Below are 12,209 nucleotides of genomic sequence, written 5' to 3'. Positions count from 1 at the left end.
ACCTCTTTTCTCAGTTTTGCAAGGATCACAGCATTGGGTGGAGTATACCCATCCAAACACACCCTCAAAAAATGGTGTGGTGGAGCATGTGAATCGAATGATGCTAGAGATAGTTCGATCAATGTTGGAGCATCAGGGGCTTCCTTATACCCTTTGGGATGAGTTGGTGGCTCCTGTAGTTTACATCCACAATCGCTCCCTGATTCTATATTGTAGGGCATGACTACCTACAATGCTTTCTTTAGTTAAAAGCCTTCCGTGTCTCATTTCTGCATCTTTGGATATGATGCATTTTTCCATGTGGAGAAAAAGAAGATGAAGATGAAGCTTGACTCAAAGTCTAGGAAGCTTATCTTCATGGGCTACAATACTACCATGAAGGGTTGTCGACTGCACGACCCAACAACACGAAAGCTTAAGGTGCGCAGGGATGTGATCTTTAACAAGGATGCGACCTCCAAGGATCCTATGGATGGTTCCCTTACATGTGATTCTTTGTCATTGATTGACCTTCCCCCACTCTCAATTCCTCTTCTCCCTTCCAAGTTGCCTCTTAGCACTCCTTTGTCTTTGGCTCCTCCCCTCCTTCTCCACCCTCTACCTGTCAAGATTGTGGGAGAGAAGGAAGAAGTCTCACTTGTAGCTTTCTTGCTTGCACAATGGGGGAATACACACAAGGGTGGAGGCTTAAAAACAGTTTTCCTCTTCTTAGTTGTATAAGCCAAAAGAACTCTAGCACATAGAAATAGAAGAAACCTATATATGGGTCTCAAACCAAACTCAACTAACTAAGGTGGCATACTAACTGAGCCATGAACTAGAGTAGATAAGGATAGCTGTCATCTAGATATTATTCATGGGTGGTGTACCAACCGTATCTGCAACTGACAAGTCGGTGACATAAATGCACAACGGTCACCCTGGCATATCACGAGTGGAGCTCAATATCTCAACACTCCCCCTCGAGCTCAATCCCAATTCCTGCACACCAAGCAGGTCTCTGAACTTGCGCAGCTTCTCTGCGCTCAATGCCTTCGTAAATATGTCAGCTACCTGATCCTCTGTGCTAACATAAACTAGATCAATAAGACGTAGTAAAACCCTCTCCCGGACATAGTGATAATGCACCTCAATGTGCTTTGTTCTAGCATAATAGACTGGGTTATTTGCCAAGTGTATACTGCTCATGTTGTCACAATAAATGATGACTGGCCCATCTGTAGGCTGACGCATATCATAAAGTAGCTTATGCAACCAAGCTATCTCACATACAACCATTGTTGTACCCCTGTACTAAGCCTCCGTGCTCGACAAGGCAACTATAGGCTATTTCTTGCTGCTCCAAGTGACTGCAACACTCCCAAAAGAGAACACATATCCACTGGTAGATCGTCTATCAGAAATACTACCAGCCCAATCAGCATCAGTGTATCCATACAACTGTATCTGAACCCCAGTCTCATAAAGTAGTCCATATTACAATGTGGACTTCACATACCTGAGTATGCATCTAGCCGCTCTAAATGCGGTTTCCTTGGAGCCTGCATAAACTAACTTACCAATCCAACAGCATAGCTCAAATCTGGCCTGGTAATAGTCATATAAATCAAACTTCCTACTATGCGTCTGTACATAGTAGGGTATTCCAAAAGCTCACCTACATCTGCGCTCAGCTTCACATTCTACTCTAAAGGAACTGAAATAGGCTTACAGCATGTCCAATCCATACTGTCTCTGTAAGAGCTATATCCCACTTGGTGATCTAATCACCTCAATGCCCAAGAAATAACGCAGCTCTCCTAAATCCTTCATCTCAAACTTCTACTTCAATAGCATTTTCACATGAAGGATATCTTTATCACTATCACCTGTGATAATCAAATCATCAACATAAATGACAAGCAACATAATACATTTCTCTGTTTTTCTCACATAAAGTGAGAAATCTGCCTTGGAAATCTGAAAGCCAATAGTGACAAGATACTGTCATATCTTGTCAGACCATGCTCTAGGTGCTTGCTTCAAGCCATACAATGCTTTCTTCAACCTGCAAACAAACTCAAGATGAACAACATGGACATAACCTGGTGGCTGCTCCATATATACCTCTTCTTGCAAATCACCATGCAAGAAGGCATTCTTTACATCCATCTGATGTAAAGACCATTCCTTTGATGCAGCCATAGCAATGATTACTCTTACGGTTTCCATCCTTGCAACCGGACTGAATGTTTCTTCATAATCAATGCCATATGTTTGTGCATACCCCTTGACTACTAATCTTGCCTTGTATCTGTTCACAGAACCATCTGCATTGTGCTTCACCTTATAAACCCACTTACAGCCAATTGCATTCTTACCTTTAGGCAAAGGTACCAATTTCCATGTAGCATTTGCTTCCAAGGCATCCATTTCTTCATCCATGGCTTTCTCCCATTTTTCTTTTCCCATGGCTTGCTCAAAAGAAGTGGATTCTGGTTCATGTATTACTTTGACCATATAGGCATAGTGAATGGCTGTAAATCCATCATATTTCAACCTATCCACAGGATACCTAGCTCTGGTAGACCTGCGCAAAGTAGGTTCACTCCCAGGTGCTCTCAAAACATCCCTGGTCTTCCTTACTCCAGGTGTAACAATAGAAGGAATACCCAACTCATCATCAATGCTATGTTCTGAGCCACTAGATTCACCATCCACATAAGAGTGACCTACATTCACATCAAACATGGGCTGATCTACCTTCTCTTTTCCTTTTCGTGATACCTGAATACCACTATCTACATTGCTTTGAGAAAATTCTCCTGATCTCAATCTGCCTGTCCATGGCAAAGAATATGAACCACTGCTAGAGGACGTTCCAGGTCCACTAATATTTTGTGACTGCTGCTGTGAATTCTGTGCAGCATTACCATTTTGTGCATCTACATCATCAATCACATTTACTGGTTTATACCAGCTACTCATCTCATCAAAAATATATTTGCTCACTGTAAACTTACGAGTAGCAGGGTTATAGCATCTATACCCTTTCTGCTGCAGAGAGTAACCAATAAAGATGCACTTCTCAGCTTTTGGATCCAACTTCGATCTCAACTCATCTGGCACATGAACATAGGCAATGCAACCAAAAATTTTCAAATGAGAAATATCTGGTTTCCTACCAGTATACCTCTCCTCTGGAGTCATCCCATGTATTGTTGCAGTAGGAGTCCTGTTCATTATGTAGACTGCTGTAGCAACTGCCTCAGCCCAATAAAAATCTGGCAAGTCTTTTTCATTGAGCATGGCACGAGATACCTCTCCAATATGCATGTTTTTCCTTTCTGCAATTCCATTTTGTTGTGGGGTATGACTGCATGAATATTGCTGCTTTATGCCATGCTCCTGCATGAACCTTGCAAACTCATTTGAGAGGTACTCTCTCCCTCCATCTGACCTTAGGCATTTTATTTGCAGGCATGTTTCTTTTTCAACCATAGCTTTAAGAGTTTTGAAATGCCCAAAAACTTCACTTTTCTTTTTCATAAAATACACCCAAACTTTTTTGCTATAGTCATCAATAAAAGTGACAAAATAATGACAGCCTCCAAGAGATGTAGCTTTAGTAGTCCACACATCAGAGTGGATTAATTCCAATGGCTTCTTACTTTTTGAACATGTCTAGGAAATGGTTTCCTTGCCTGTTTTCCAAATTGGCAGGCTTCACATACCTTATGCATTTCTGCAACCTTGAATTTAGGCAATCCTGTAACAATATTTTGGGCCTGCATTAATTTAAGTCGCTGTACATTAACATGACCAATGCGTGTATGCCAGATATCAATATCTGCAACTATACCGGTCCCATGTCCAAACATAGTTGCACTCAATTCAGACATATCCAACGTAAACATTATGCCCTTCTTCTTTCCTTTTGCTATCAAATGACCTTTATTTTTGATATCCTCAACAAAGCATCCATGAGGATTAAATCTGACATGCAAGCCCTGCTCAACCATTTGACCAACAGAAACCAAATTCCTTGTGATATTCGGGACATGAAATACATCGGACAGGTATTTCTTTTTCCCATCCTACATAGACAAATGAATTTTTCCAATCTGCACAATAGGATGTGCAGTATCATCACCAACCTCCACAAATCCTAGTTTTTTCATTTTCCTTACATCCTCCATCCATTCTGCATGACCTGTCATGTGGTTTGATGCACATGAGTCAACATACCATACATCATTGCTTTCTTCTGCACTTGTCACAGAATTGTTCATGTGCTGCACCATAAACAAATGCTCATTTCTGTCATCACCCTGTCTACTAAAAGATGCACAATTCCCTAGTTGCAGTTTTCCATTCATGATGTCATTCTGCTTTTTATAGCAGTCTTTAGCCATATGACCCATTTTACCAGAGTAGTAGCATTCAACATTACTGTTTGCATTTTGGCCTCTTTGCCATCCACCACGACCTCTTTGGCTCCCCCTGCTTCTAGAGTTACCACGTCCTCCTCCATAGGACTGGTTTTCTTAAGTTTGTTGCATATTCTGATTTCTACCACGGCCTCAAGATCGGCCTCCTCTACCTCTGCCTCTATCTCTTCCAGCATTTGAGTAGAAGACAGTTTCTTTTGAAGTTCCTCCTGAAGAAGATGCACCACCATTTCTCTGCTCCTCAGAAATTAGAAGAGCAATCAATTCCTCAAAATCAGAAAATCTCTCACGGACGGAAATAGATGTTCGAAACTGTGCATAATCCTTTCCTAGACCATTCAAGGTCATAGAAACCAAATCATCATCTTCCACTTGCGACCCAATGGAAGCAAGTGCATCTGCAATCTTCTTCACCTTCATGTGGTAGTCATTAATGCTCATATTTTCTCTTTGCACATTATGCAACTCTTGCTTGAGCTGCATTTTCCTGGCTTGCGTATTTGTGCTATACATTTTTGACAAGGTATCCCATGCCTCCTTTGGCATACTTGCATCTTGAATATGCACAATCATAGAGTCTGAAATGCTGATAGACAGCCAGTACATAACTTTCCTGGCTCTCTCATGCCATGCTTTAAATGCCTGCATTTGCTATTGATTGGGAACATCATGAAGAACTGGTTCTTCTTCATTTCCTGCAACAAATTTCCAATATCCTTTTCCCATAAGGAAATTCGTCATTCTAAACTTCCATGCTTGGAAGTTGTTCTTGTCAAGTTTTTCAGTGAAAATCTGTGAAAGAGAATCAGACGCCATTACAGAACACTGCAAAAAATTCTGTCACTGCAAAGAACACAGCTTCAACCTCACAAGGGCAAATCTGCAAAACTGACGAAAGTGGTATTTGACCACACAGTCACTTCTTAGTGACGATTTTGCATCAATAGGCAACAAGGATGATTCTCTATCTCCCAATGTCTCTGCGCACAGGCATACGATGCAATTTCTACAGTAACTTTTCACCGACCTGTAAAATAGTGGTCGCACGACATAAAACTGGGCCTTTTCCTGAGTGCGTGCAAAAAACTTCCGCCTCCAAAACAGGCTCCGAAATGGCCTCAAATCAAAAAAACAGGGTCACCGAGGGCTAAAGCCATATCCCGCAGCATATACTGCCCTCTTGCTTCACCGTGAAGGACGTCTCAACCTGAGACAATGCACTCTTGCACTTTCCGGCTGTGCTACCTGCAGAGACTTGCTCCCAAAATAGAAGAATGAAAGCAACACTGGTTCTCTTACCAGAACACCGCGAACTTGGCTTGCTTTCTTGAGCTCCTTACCACGAACAAGGCTCTGATACCATGTCAAGATTGTGGGAGAGAAGGAATGAGTCTCACTTATAGCTTTCTTTCTTGCACAATGGGGGAATACACACAAGGGTGGAGGCTGAAAAATAGTTTTCCTCTTCTTAGTTGTGTAAGCCAAAAGAACTCTAGTACATAGAAATAGAAGAACCCTATATATGGGTCTCAAACCAAACTCAACTAACTAAGGTGGCATACTAACTGAGCCACGAACTAGAGTAGATAAGGATAGCTGCCATCTAGCTATTATTCATGGACAGTGTACCAACCGCATCTGCAACAACTGACAAGTCGGTGACATAAATGCACAACGGTCACCCTGGCATATCACGAGTGGAGCTCGATATCTCAACACTACCTTGGCTTCCCTACCACCTTTGATGGATGCGGCTACTACTACTACTTCTTTGCATACTTACACCCTTTCAACCTCCCCTCCAAAGTCTTCCAGGGATTCTCTGTCATTAGAGGGGAAGTCTTCTTTTCATGAGGAGGATTTACCTTCCCTTGGTGAGGGGGATTCCCTTCCACAAAGAGGTGCTTTGCAAGTACCTGAGGCTACTCTGTCTCCCTTGTAGCATGATGAGCCTATTTGGATCCCTCATTGATACTGATAGCTCATGTAGGATTTAGGTGTTTCTCTTTTTCTTGCTTCTACAATTCCATGCAAATCAACTCACTTACATGCCTAGCACTAGGATTTAGCTCATGTAGAATTTAGGTGTTTCTCTTTTTTTTACTTCTCCTACAATTCTATGCAAATCAACTCACTTACATGCCTAGCAGAATAGTTTACTCCATGTGAACTATGCTCTTATGTCACAAATTCTTCATGACAATGAGCCTACTATAATTGAGGAGGCTCTTACACAAGATATTTGGCATTTGACCATGTAAGAGGAGTTCCATTCTATCGAGTGTAATTAGACTTGGGAGTTGGTTTCGCATCCCCTAGAGTAGAAAGGTGATTGGTGTGAAGTGGATCTATAAGACCAAGTACCTTGCAAATGGTTCCTTGGACAAGCACAAAGCTAGGCTTGTTGCCAAGAGTTTTGCTCAGAGGGTAGATTTTGACTATTTTGAGACTTTTGCACCTATGGCTCGAATGTCTACTATTTGGGCTATCTTGGCTCTTGTAGCCCACCATTGTAGGCATGTTTATCAAATGGATGTAAAGTTTGGCTTCTTGAAATGTGTCCTTGAGGGAGAAATTTATGTTTCATAGTCCCTAGGTTTTTTTTGCATAGGGAAAGGAGGACCATGTCTATAAATTATAAAATGCCCTCTATGGCCTAAAGCTACTCCTAGAGCTTGGTACTAGAGGATTGATTGATTCTTTCTACAAAGTGTCTTCCATCAATCAGCTCCTCATGATCCCACCCTCTACCACAAGGTTAAGGGTGACATGTGTCTTTTTCTCATATTGTATGTGGATGATCTTATCATCATAGGGAGCTATACTCATGAGGCTGATCGAACTCAGGAGACTTTGAGACAAGAGTTTGACATGACGAATATTTGCATCCTACACTTCTTCCTTGGATTGGAGATATATCAAATGACACACATCATCTTTATTTTCTAGCACAAGTCAATTTTCGAAGTTTGATATGGCTAATTGTCGATCTATTTCATGCCCCATGGACCCAAAGTCCAAGCTTTTGGTAGTAGGAGCTGTCTGTCAGAGTGCAGCGGTTGGAAGCGTAGGACTGAGAGAAAGAGAACACGGAGGGAGAAGAGAGAGAAAGAGACAGTGGAAGATGAAGATCTATTGTATAAAGTGTGTTGAATACAAAGATATGCAGACATATACACGGGCGCAGTGCGCTGGACTGCGTGTCTCCACCTCGACGATGTAACCTGCTGTTCACCTCGAAGTCCGCTGCATTCTGCACTCTCCTGTCTGAAATCTACGAACAAAGACGGAATCTGCGCGTGCCACCAATTTGTAATCTGTGAGCAGAGAAGTGTAGGAGACTGCTGAAGAACTCGGCTATTTATAGCCAGAAACTGGGCGAAAACTAGGGCGCCAGAAATAGCCTGTCGGCTGCATTAAATGCAGCCGACTGTCTGAACAGGTCGAACTGCCACATGGTAGTCCAACTATGCAGTCCGACTGCACAAGGACAGAAACTGTCCGACTGCACCTGCTGCTCCTGATCAGGCTGTGATCTCTAACACCCCCTCTCAGAGCCTGGGCAGGGCAGAAGCCTGAGGGATCTGGAATGTCGCCGAAGTAGAGCCTGGGGAAGTGCCTTCGTAAACAAATCTGCAAGATTGTCCTCCGTCTTGCAGTACTCCACAGTGATGGTCTCATCCAGAAGCTTTTCTCTGATGAAGTGGTACTGGATCTCTATGTGCTTTGTCCGGGCATGAAAAACAGGATTCTGTGCCAAGGCAATGCAACTCTCATTGTCACGTTGCAGCAAAGTAGGACGAGTCTTGGGGCACCCAAGCTCCTCTAATAATCTCCGAAGCCACACAGCCCCATATGTGGTGGAAGACGCGGCCTGATACTCTGCCTCAGTAGACGAAAGGGCTACCGTGGGCTGCTTCTTGCTACTCCATGAGATAACACCTGCACCCAAGGTAAAACAGTAACCTGTAGTAGACCGCTTGTGGTCCACATCACCGGCCCAATCCGAGTCGCTCCAACCTGCAAGTACAAGATCTGAACCATCTGTCCCTGCGGGATAATGAATCCCTAAATCAAACGTCCCCCTCAAATACCGAAGTATCCTCTGAGCAGCCTGCCAATGCACCGTCTTAGGTTCACTCATGAACCCGGCCAAGAGCCCAACAGCAAAACAAAGATCAACCCGAGTGTTGAGAAGCCAAATCAAGGATTCAATCAACTGACGATAAAGCAAGAAGCATCCGCCATCGGAGAAGCTGAATGGGAAGTGGCCTTCCTGTTCGAATCCATAGGAGTAGAAAGGATTCGACAATCCTCCATCGAAAAAGACACCAAGAGCTCATGTACATATCTCTGCTAAGAGATGAAGATCCCCCTCTGAGACTGATAAATCTCATGGCCCAAAAAAAAATGGAGTAGACCCAAGTCCGTCATCTCAAACGTCTGATGTAAAGCTGACTTCGTCTCTTGGACCTGCTGTGCATGATCACCTATGACAATCAAATCATCAACATACAACACAAAAAGCACACAACCATCCTCGAAAGTGTGAACATAAAGCTGCGGATCGGTCTTAGAACGCCGATATCCCAACTGTGACTGAAGGAACGAATCAACCTTCTCGTTCCATGCACGCGGAGCCTGCTTGAGGCCATACAAGGCCTTCTTCAACCTGTAGACTTTCCCATCTGAGGATCCAAAGCCAGGAGGCTGCTCAACATAGATCTCCTTCAAATCACCATTGAGGAAGGCCGACTTCACATCCAACTGGTAAACAGGCCATCTCCTATGGCCAGCCAAGGCAAGAACAGCTCTAATGATCGCCATGAAGGTGCAGCCACCGCTCCAGAATCCTTTGTGTCCTTGTTGGTGTCCTTCTTGTCTTTGCCAGGGCAATCCTTCTTCCAATGGCCAGTCTTTCCACAAATATGACATGTGGATTCTTTGTCCTTGTCCTTCTTTGACTTGTTATCCCCCTTCTTCTTATTTTGGTCCTTCCCCTTCTTCTGAGAGGCTTGACCTATCAGCACCTCCGACTTGGAAGCATTCTGTCCCTTTAATTATTCCTCTTGGTCCAAGACCATAGGAACCAACTCTTCCCAACGAAGAGTAGACTCTCGCCCCGAAGCAATAAGGGCAGAGTAGAATGTACCAAATCGTGGCGGCAACTGGGACAATAGTGTGATCGCCATGTCTTCGAAGGAAATCGGCTTCCCCGCATTCTGAACCTGCATCTAAAGCTGCCTTAGCTTGTTGATGTGCTCCCGCAGCGAAGAAGACTTATTTACGGAAAAGGTCCGCATTTGTACCTCCAAAGAAACCCGCTTCATAAGGGTCATCCGATTATACATCTGATCAAGCTCCAGCCATATCTCCCGAGCCACCGTCAAGTGCTCGATGTGAGCTATCACGGCTGTAGTACAAGATAGAAAAAGAAAGAAACGAATCCTGGCATTCAGTTTGTCCCAATGAGACTGAGCCTTGGCCAACTCCGCACGAGCATCGGAAGAGAGTTTGGACTCATCTCTTACCGAGGGCCGGTTGATCTCCTCCTGTACAAGCTCCGCCAAATCATAGGACTCAAGGATGGCCAACATCATGATGCGCGTTCATAATCGACCCTCACGTTCATCAGATGGTGTTGCAAGCTTCTGATCTGCGGGAAGAGCCGGTAAGACAGGCACCTTCCGGTCCATAATCAACTGGAACTCCAAGTCAATCTCTGTAGACATCTTCACCTGTAATGCCTTCACAAACGCAAAAGCAACCCCCTCTGATTGTGAAAACTCAGCCTACTAAGGCTCTTCTGCGTCCTGAAACTTCTTCACCCGCAAGAGGCGATGAAAAAGCAAAACCTGCACTTGAATGCTGAAAACTCAAACTTCCTCCGCGTCAAACAATAGTAAACAGCAACAACTCCACCACTTGGACTCCTTTCCTGTGCGCCCATGCTTGCTTCAGCCTTGTTCCAAGGCGTAGCCCTCCTGTCTGCCCTCAAACGCTGAAAACGCAAATTTATGTCGCGATAGAAACTCCTCTTCAGGTTGGTTCTGCGCTCAGTCAGCCCTTTAACACTGCTTTGATACCATGTCAGAGTGCAGCGGTGTGGAAGCGTAGGACTGAGAGAAAGAGAACGCAGAGAGAGAAGAGAGAAAAAGAGAGTGGAAGATGAAAATCTGCTGTATAAAGTGTGCTGAATACAAAGATATGCAGATATATACACGGGCGCAGTGCGCTGGACTACGTGTCTCCACCTCAACGATGCAACCTGCTGTTCACCTCGAAGTCCGCTGCAGTCTGCACTATCTCCTGTCTGAAATCTGCGAACAGAGACAGAATCTGCGCGTGCCACCGGTCTGTAAGCAAAGAAGTGTAGGAGACTGCTGAAGAACCCAACTATTTATAGCCAGAAACTAGGCGAAAACCATGGCGCCAGAAATAGCCTGTTGGCTGCATTAAATGTAGCTGACTGTCTGAACAAGTCGGACTGCCATGTGGCAGTCCGACTGTGCAGTCCGACTGCACAAGGACAGAAACTGTCTGACTGCACCTGCTGCTCCTGATCAGGCTGTAATCTCTAACACTGTCCTTACATATCCCACCTATAACAGGTGTCTTGTTGTGATGCCAGGAGGCATATTCCACGGTGGATTCCGTGCCACGGTGGATTCCGTGAGGTTTTACGGTGGATTCCGTAAACTTTTATTACCGGGGCTCATACAAAAGTAAACTCTTTGTGCGAGAAGTCGATGGAAACGCCTATCCTTTTCAGGCGTTTTGTTAATTTAGTGTGTACATGGGTGATTCCATAGCGGGTGATTCCGCAAAATACATATTTAAATTAATAAACGTTTATGAGTTTAGAGTGTGCACTCGTGATAAATTAAGGTTAGGATTGATTTCTAACCAATTAATTTATGTAGCTGAAGACTGTTAGGTATTCACTTTTGTCAGTTTAATTGTATTATTTTACTAACAATTGTGAATGCTTCAGTTGATGTGTAGAGATACCAGCGGTGGCAGTGGAAAGCATTGGAGGATAGTGCGTATTCAAAGTTATCGTTAATATTTTGATGGCCGCATATCTTAAGCATGGCGCCTATATTTTGTCGCGCATATTTATCAAGGCGTTTGATATTTATTTATTATTTTTGTATGTGCATAGGCACACGATTTAGATATTTGTATTTGGACATTGTATTTGGGTACGCCTGACTTCTTAGACACCCGCCCATTAGCTTTATTTCTATTTAGCATAAAAGCAAACTCAAAAGCTAAAGCGTGCTATTTTGTAATTTGGGCTATTATTTGAGCTTGAAGATGATTAATATATAAAAATACATGCTTTGTGGAGCGCTCACACAAGGCATGGGGAGAGATTACACGCAATTGGTCTCTTGTTCATGTCGTGCAAGCTTTCTATATTGATTTGTGTGCAAAAAGTAGAGTTCTTTTGTTCTTAGGGACCTTCTAACGCTCACTACGTGCGCTTACGGCATCCGATCTGTGCACCAGTGGTATCAAAGCGAAGCTGAGATCGAGAGCTTCTAATCGCTTACTATCTTGCGCGAAGGCGGAGCTCCTAGAATGATCGAGCTCTACAATCAGTTTCATCGCGAACTATCAATACGGGTGTGTTCCTGGCGGTCAAAAACCCCTATCTGCACTCTCTGATCGCGAAGGACCGGCCTGAGGAGGCGGAGGACCACGTAGATAGCTCATTCTTCAAGTCGTTTTGAACCAGACAAACAGATAAGCTCCATAGCCAAAAAGTTTAGA

The sequence above is a fragment of the Lygodium microphyllum genome, chromosome 18 (assembly GCF_053477565.2).
Source record: "Lygodium microphyllum isolate KBCC chromosome 18, Lygodium_microphyllum_v1.1.10, whole genome shotgun sequence".
Taxonomy (NCBI): domain Eukaryota; kingdom Viridiplantae; phylum Streptophyta; class Polypodiopsida; order Schizaeales; family Lygodiaceae; genus Lygodium; species Lygodium microphyllum.
The sequence above is the reverse complement of the archived record's forward strand: the minus strand, read 5'-3'. Positions refer to the sequence as shown.